This window comes from Xenopus tropicalis, chromosome 7 (genome assembly GCF_000004195.4).
Source record: "Xenopus tropicalis strain Nigerian chromosome 7, UCB_Xtro_10.0, whole genome shotgun sequence".
Taxonomy (NCBI): Eukaryota; Metazoa; Chordata; class Amphibia; order Anura; family Pipidae; genus Xenopus; species Xenopus tropicalis.
Genome location: NC_030683.2, coordinates 105,895,453 through 105,904,049, shown reverse-complemented (window position 1 = coordinate 105,904,049; position 8,597 = coordinate 105,895,453). Strand labels below are relative to the sequence as shown.

Genomic DNA, 8,597 nt, shown 5'->3' with positions numbered 1-8,597 from the left:
TTAACAGCCAGGCCGGGTTATTAATGCGGTAATCAGTGCTCTCTGTGTTTCTGCCGCAGATTTGTTGGTTTAAGCCCTTTTCCCTCACTTTTGTCTGTAAAGGCTTTTTTGATGCTCAGATCAAATGTATTCCATTTTCCTGGCTTTACGATAGTGTTACCCACCTCAGTTCCACTTCCAGTTGTCCTGAAGATTTATGTTCTGCTACTTCTTTGCATCTTAATTAAATATCCTTTGAAGTCATTTTCCAGTGCTGTTTAAAGGGATAATAATGCAAGCTTTTTACATTAGGTTCTGTCTGGAAGCCCCACTGGCCAGACAGAGAGGGTGATTAGATTTATGGGACCTATCTCCATGATGCACAGGGCTATATTCACAGGTAATTATTTGGATACACAAATTAGGGAGCACGATGCAGTGAAGCCCTGTTCTTACAGCCTGCTCTATGGTAGGTGGTATGGATAGGGCTGCTTTAGGCTGACAGCAGTGCACTCTGCACCGGATGCATCAAGACCCCGGATGCAAATGCTTATTGGATGAGCACTAAGGGGTGTGATTTTGCTACCATGTAAGAAAGGTCCAAGATGATGCCAACATCCTACTCACGTTCCCCCAATACATGGCAGCATGACTTTCACAGTCAGGTACAAATCGTTGTAGCCCATACTAGAGGCACAAAGTAAGGTACATTGGAGGCAGAATACATATTGTTTTTCACCTGTTTTTTTGCACTTTGCAACTGGATGAATTATTCCTATTATATTATATTTACAGATGGAGTCAGCATGAATTGTACATCTGGCACAGACAGCGGGGCCCTTATCCCCATTAGAATGAATAATGAGCATGTTTTGTAATAAAAACAGATAAACAACAGAAAGAAAAGGCAAGAAAAGAGAGGAGTGAGGCTAAGGTAACGATTATAGATGTGCAGGAATAAGAATATTCTACAATAAATACATTTTGTAAGTTCAACCATGTACCCCATATGGCATTACATTTCTCCGGGCACCCTCTTGCTAGGTAGGTCAGATTCTGGCTAGGAAGGGAATCATCCACCAATTTTTGCCAAAATTATATGGGAGGAGGATCTAAAGACTTCCAATGCATTAGAATGGCTTTCTTAGCATAATAAAGCAACTGTAGGTAGCAAGGTCTGGAATGAGAACAGAGTTGTAAGTCACCAGTCAATACTAGCAAACAAAGTTCTGGAGAGTGCCAGATACCTAATTTATGATGGCTCTGTGGACTTTGTATTTCCCTAGCTGCCATAAGAAGGTTAAATCCTTGTATTCTGTGTTTGCTCTTAGCTAGCGCCATAGTGAATTTACAGTTAGGCTGGAATTGTATGGGCAAGTGGGCTGAACGGGCAGCTAGCCGGATGCTGTGTTTCATAGAAACCAAGAAAGAAAATTTATGAAGGAAAATATAATATATCTCATTATTATACTGATGTTCACATATAACATTGGTCTTCACATATAAATAATATTTGCTAGAATTTATTAAAGCCTAAAATTGAGAAGAGTCTATTATTAAGTCTTGGTGTTATCCAGTGTCTACTTGTCTGTAACAGAGGGTTTCTGTACTTCCTGCAGTTTTGGGGACAAATGCTCACCAATACACTATTGGGCATCAGCCTGGCAGAGGCTTGCTCTCACTTTAAAGTACATGGGAGGGATTTATTGGGATTTGACTATTGACATTTTCATTGAACAAACAAAGTAGTATGTACATAATATTCACATATTTGTAAGTCAAATACACCCCCCCGGTAAAGACCTATAAATGAAGAATGTAACTTCTGGCACAACTCCCAGCAGGCCTTGACAGTCAGCTCAGATGCAGTTTCTGTGTTCAATATCAATCAAAGCTTGCCCAATGTGAATACCAACAGATGCTGCAATACTGGAGCTCAATACATTCAACCCTATCCCCAGTTTAAAGGGCCACAATGCCCTTATATTGTTATCCCTATGGACTGATGTAATAGATATAAGATGGCACAATAAGGATGATGGCACAATAAGGATGATGGCACAATAAGGATGATGGCACAAGGGATGATTGAAGAGTTTTTGCCATCCAGTGGACAAAAACTTTCCACCTTTTCTTAATTGAAAGCCAACCTGGAGTCCATACCAAAACACTTACTTGTAATTGCAGTTCTGCTGATAGAGTCCTCCTTTAAGAAATTGACTGTTTAACATGCCCTTATAAGTTCATAGAGATATCACCTAACCCCTGTGTCATTTGGGTGAAAATGATCCATTCCTGGCATTTCTGAGATCTTACCACCATATGTAATAAAAGTTACTAACTTAACCCAGGTGCAATAATGAATAGGAACTAATAAGACATTTGCTTTTAAACAGGTTACCGGTAAATTCTACCTGCTAATTGGTTGCTATAGGCAGGGACGCTGCTGCAATGAGGCGAGCTGACAAACTCCCCTAAGGCAGCGCCTGGCAACTTACCAGGGGCATCAAAAGCTGATCCTTGTAACTAAAACAGCCAAAATTCTGATTTTTAAATCGGAATTTTGGCTTTTCAAGTGCAGAGAGCGCTTAAGTGCTTTCTTCACTAGCGATACAGTTGGGAACCTTAAGGCGGTGCTCGTTATAGGTGATTAGCCCAGTAGCAAACTTTGCACCTTTTATTACATCTATGCAATAGTGTTCATTTACGTATGACAGAACAAGGAACAGGAACCAAAATGGGGAGCAAACTTGCACTTAGCAGTCTGTCCTACATACTGTGCCCTTAGGCACAGGGCATTACACTCCAGAATAGGGCACAGAAACCTGTCCTTTCTAAGTAATACAGTTGAGCCAGCTCTTAATGGGGGGGGTGCATCCAAGGGGATAACCCCTAGCTTGTACATAATTTACCCACACAAGCTAGTGATTTCCAATTGGCCCAAGGTGCTTGGGAGCCCTGAACGTACCTTACTGAATGGGTGCTTATGGCACAAGGTGCAGGAAGCAAGAGCTTGTACTTGCTACGTTGTTAAGTGCCTTTGGGATAAGTAAATAAGCCCTCTTATTGAAGGGAAAAGGAATTACATTTAAAAACGGCTGGATAATTATCACCCTAATGACATGCAGTTAGTTAACTCTGTATTCACATTATGCTATTCATTGTAGTAGATCCAGCCAACCCTTTATATTATAATTCAATAATATTCAATAACCCTCTTGATAATTGGATCAGAAGGGCAACTGAGTGAGCGCTAGAGCGCCTGGCCTCTCTATAAATGAGCTTAGTCTTGTTTTCGAAAGTCCTATGTGCATAAAAGCTATTTTCTGGTAGTGCCAGAACTAGATTTATGAACAGTGCCTCTCTATTTCCCAAATGTAGCACTAATCGGCTATTTCAGAATATTCCATTTGAAATTAAAGAGCATGTTTGTATTGGATGGAGGTATATGTCTGTATTTTGGGTCTGAACCCTTAACACCGAACAACATTTCTGCTCACAAACACAATCTTAGAGAATTTCCTCAAATTTTGTCCTATTCCACGTAGGTACTATCTGAAACATTTAATTTTAAGAAATAAATATCTTATATGTACCATACATGTACTATAAAGTATGTCATATCACTTGACTAAGCTGACATTCTCTATTGATGCTGTTTATCATTTGTGTTAAAACAAACTGTAGAGACTGCCTTCCCCAAAGCAAGAAATATGGTATTAACAGTAATTAATATTTAAATCTATGTCTTTATATTTACTATTTACATTAGATAATAAGCATTATAGTTCTAACAGCTTATTAAAAACAAATGCTATCAAGGGGAATTATTGGACATCAAATGGAGAGCTGCAAGATGGATAATCATATCAACAATCCCTTCCCAGAGGCTAATATCCCACTGCTACTATAGGCACCATCTCTCCCTACTATACCTGCTATCCCACAGCCACAGTCCCTTCCCAGAGGCTATTATCCCACTGCTACTATAGGCACCATCTCTCCCTACTATACCTGCTATCCCACAGCCACAGTCCCTTCCCAGAGGCTATTATCCCACTGCTACTATAGGCACCATCTCTCCCTACTATACCTGCTATCCCACAGCCACAGTCCCTTCCCAGAGGCTATTATCCCACTGCTACTATAGGCACCATCTCTCCCTACTATACCTGCTATCCCACAGCCACAGTCTCTTCCCAGAGGCTATTATCCCCCCACTGCTACTATAGGCACCATCTCTCCCTACTATACCTGCTATCCCACAGCCCCAGTCCCTTCCCAGAGGCTATTATCCCCCCCACTGCTACTATAGGCACCATCTCTCCCTACTATACCTGCTATCCCACAGCCCCAGTCCCTTCCCAGAGGCTATTATCCCACTGCTACTATAGGCACCATCTCTCCCTACTATACCTGTTATCCCACAGCCACAGTCCCTTCCCAGAGGCTATTATCCCACTGCTACTATAGGCACCATCTCTCCCTACTATACCTGCTATCCCACAGCCACATTCTTGTCCCAGAGGCTATTTTTATCACTACTACTATAGTGCCATTGGGCTGCCTGCACAGTCAAGGTATGAATAAGGGGTGCATTATAAGAGAAGCAGTTAACCTCAACAAAACATTATTAAAAGTATTTTTACATAAAGATCATCTCCCATAGACTCCATTATAACCAAATAATTCCAATTTTTAAAAATGTTTATATAAAACAGTACCTTGTACTTGATCCCAGTTAAGATATAATTAATCTTTAGTAGAGGCAAACCATTCTAAATGGGTTAATTAATGTTTAAATGATTTTTCAGTAGACTTTAGGTATGGAGACCCAGATTATGGAAAAACCCAGGTCCTGATCATTCTGGATAGCAGGTCCCATACCTGTACTATAATTAACAAAAAATGGACTGAGGGTTTTTTTTCTGAACACTTTTACCTTGACCAAGAACTGGAAAATGTAAGAGATCGGATTAAGAGTATAAATTGCCTTTTGACTAATATGCCCAATGATACACAATACACTTCAGTACTGAATGCAGAGTTCACTGGGGGGAAGTACACTAGCGACATGCTGACCTTATATAAGTATAGGGTGAGGCATATTGGCACAGACCTGTACAGATACCTCGGGGATAGAGTCAGGTCTGGTTCCAGTGCTTCTCTCCCACATTCTGTGCATCATGGAAACTTAAATAAGAAAATAAATGTCCATATTTAGTTCTGATAGACCCCAGCGATCAGCTCAAATCCCACAGCAGAAATAAAGGCAAAATACAATACTGTAGCTCTGTCATTGCATTAATATACAGTGGAACCTCCATTATACATACCCTGATTTTAATTCTCATGTTATACTAAAGGTTAATTTTAATTCTCAATTTAACTCTCATTTTACACCAATATATAATATACATTTCCCTGGTTTTACATTTTCCCGAATATTTACCTAATTTTTTTCTGGTCCCCTGAAAAATGTAAAATAATGTTTCTACTGTACTTCATTGGCATTTGTCTAACAGAAGGTGACAGAGATGAGGGGGAAAAAAAGGATTTTAATGAATATTTATAGAAAAATAAATAGTAATGAAAGCTGTTGTTTTAAATAGGGTGCATATTCCCTTTAAACGCAGACAGGCCATAGTAGTAAATTTTGTAACCATCACGCACCAGTGAGTTTTAACATATCCTGGCTGAGGTCTCAGAGGCAGTTAAAATAGATGGGCGATTTACCTCCCCGAAGGCTTTTACAGTGTCCCTTTAACTGCCGCAAAGTGTTGGGTTACAAAGCCGTTGAAATGTGGTTAGTAAACACTCAGAGGCAATTAGCTAATACATGGTTTGTGCACAGAAATGCCAACAGAGCCATGACTTATGCTGTCACCTGTAGAGAGGTATCCTGTGCTTCCGTTTAAAGGGCAAGCAAAGCGGGTAATGGTGCAGCCTTTGTCTCCTGGCATTCTACAGCAATCACTGCCAATGAGAGCCAATCAGTGCCAATCTGAGCCAATCAGTGCCGAGATTCGCTCTGTGTTATGCATCAATAGGCATCTCACACAATATACAGTATATATATACCCATATATTGTACAGTGTAAGGATACAAGTTAGGTGACATCACAGTAGATTAAAGGTCAAGTGTACACTTACATTTTCTTAAAATATGTTGCTCACTACAGAAAGGCACCTATGCATGGTTAAGGTTATTCAATATAAAGGTGTATAAGAGAACCTAAAGAGTTAGGCCTGCTATGGAGTTTTCCATTTATATCCTTGTTTGGCTCTTTATGCCCTCATTTATGTCAGACTGTGCCTCCTGGGCGCTTATTGCATAAGGATTATAACACAATAGCTGGGCTATGGGAAGTCATAAGGAAGGCTCTGACCAGGCATCCAACCAATGGTGGCCTCGGCAAGGGTAAAACTGATAGGTTAGTAACATCTTCAGAGAAAGCATGTAAAATAATTATATATTAATATTTCCATTAGGCAAATACAAAGGGAAAATAATTAATAACAGTGAAATGGTCTTCTAAAACAAAATATAATATATTCTGAATTGGGGGGCGTGGCTGACTGCCTAACGGAATGGTCGCATAGTCCTGTAGCTCTGCTGCAGACCTGTGGATTATAAGACAGAGATCGCAATTAAAATGGGCAAACATGGCAAAATGAAAGATATATCGAAAGATGATTCAAAACTACGCAAACTTACCGAATCGCAGAAACTTCTGAAGAAATTCCTGACGCCATCCGACGGAGAGGAGGAGAGGTGCGCAATGAGGCCTAGTGCCCCTGAGGCGGGCGGGAACGATCCTGAGTCTGACGACGATTCATCTATATCTGAGAGAAACACAATTGCATACTTGAAAACTTTGCCAACCAAGCAGGACTTCGCAATACTAGCACAACAAATTCAAGCAACACTTAAGGAAGAGGTGGCAGACCTAAAGGCAGAAATAGCATCGCTACATATCAAAGCCGCGGAGAACGAAACGAAAGCAGAGACAATTGAAATATCCGTGGACTCTCTTTTGGCGGTAACACAGACACAAGGTAAAGCAATTCAATCCCTAACTAGACGAATAGAAGATCTAGATAACAGGGGACGGAGATGCAATCTGAGAGTCAGGGGCTTTCCCGAAACGGTAGACCCCGTAATACTTAAGCAAAAAGTTCAATTACTGTTTAACTTTATATTGAACAGGCCTGATGCTACTGAGATCTACATTGAGCGCGCTCATCGAGCTCTTCGGCCAAAGGGGCTAGCATCAGAAAAACCTAGAGATGTTATCTGCTGCCTGCTACACTACACTGAAAAGGACGAAATACTCACTAAAGCTAGACAAATGAAGACTGTAAAGTTCGAAAACTCGGACATTACCATCCTACAAGACCTGTCTTGGTACACACTAAAACAAAGACGTATGCTAAAGCCACTCACCAATATGCTAAAAGAAAAGAAAATATTATTTCGCTGGAGGTTCCCATTCAGCCTACAAGCCACGATAGCGGGGAAGCTTCACACTATTGCAGACCCGACCGACATACAGCCCTTTCTCCAAGCCTGCGGAACGCCAGAAATTTCGCTAGTCGAATGGGTCAAATTTGTACAGCTACCTGAACCAATACCGCTACCTGCTAAAGAGGCCTGGACAGAAGTATCTACTCCAAAAGCTAAAAGGAAAAGACCCAGGCAAATCCCAGACAAAACAGGGAACCCCCCAGAGGATATGGAATCCGGTTGACATTGGTAACTATGGTCTCACTTAATCTCTACCCCCAACTATTTGCGAATATTCTTGAGCATCACAGCTTATAGTTTACTATACTATAATGCCTACATTTATATTAAGCGATCCCCGGTATCCCGCGTGAGGGATTTGTCAACTCCACAGAGGCTGTGCGACACCTCCGAAAGGCCCTTCCTCCCCCCCTGGATAAAATGGGCCCGCCATTAGATCGGCTTTCTGCAGGCAGAAACCGCATGGCAAAATACCCATTTGTTTATGTGTATATTGATATGTATCACTATGCTATTTTTGGTCACTCCGGAACCGATCCGGACGAGTTACAGTTAATGCGGAAAATGTGCAAATGTCTAATGCTTGATATCTTTGTATATAGTTCACGGCAAACTCTAACTATTTCCCCCTTTCTCTTTCATAGTAACTCTCGGTATGGCATTAATACTGTAAACGTATGGTCATTAACGTTTGAATATTGCTCTATATACTCCTCTAGATATGATGGCAGGTAATTTAAAGGTAATTTCTTTAAATGTAAATGGTTTAAATATACCGGAAAAAAGAAAGCAACTAGTCAATATTTTGCGGAAACAAAAGGGAGATATTAATTTCCTACAAGAAACACACTTTAGGAAAGAAGCTCCCCCAATGCATAAGTTGGGCACATTTTCCCAATGGTTCTATAGCAATAACCCCCTACAGAAAACGAAAGGGGCAGCAATAGCCATCAGGAATACTGTAGACTTTAAACTCCAGGCAACCCTTTCTGACCAAAATGGGAGATACATAATAATCAAAGGACTACTCTACCATACACCTTGCACCTTAGGAAGTGTATATCTACCTAATATCAAACAACAAAAATTC

General features: G+C 40.7%; 1 long non-coding RNA gene across 1 annotated transcript; it reads right to left on the bottom strand.

Annotated features, from left to right (window-relative positions):
- Positions 1-6,510: 6,510 nt before the first annotated feature.
- On the bottom strand, positions 6,511-6,821 carry LOC116412323. Its single transcript, XR_004223665.1, has 2 exons — positions 6,698-6,821; positions 6,511-6,603 (listed from the first exon to the last, which is right to left on the bottom strand). It is a non-coding gene; the product is annotated as an uncharacterized LOC116412323 (long non-coding RNA).
- Positions 6,822-8,597: the final 1,776 nt, after the last annotated feature.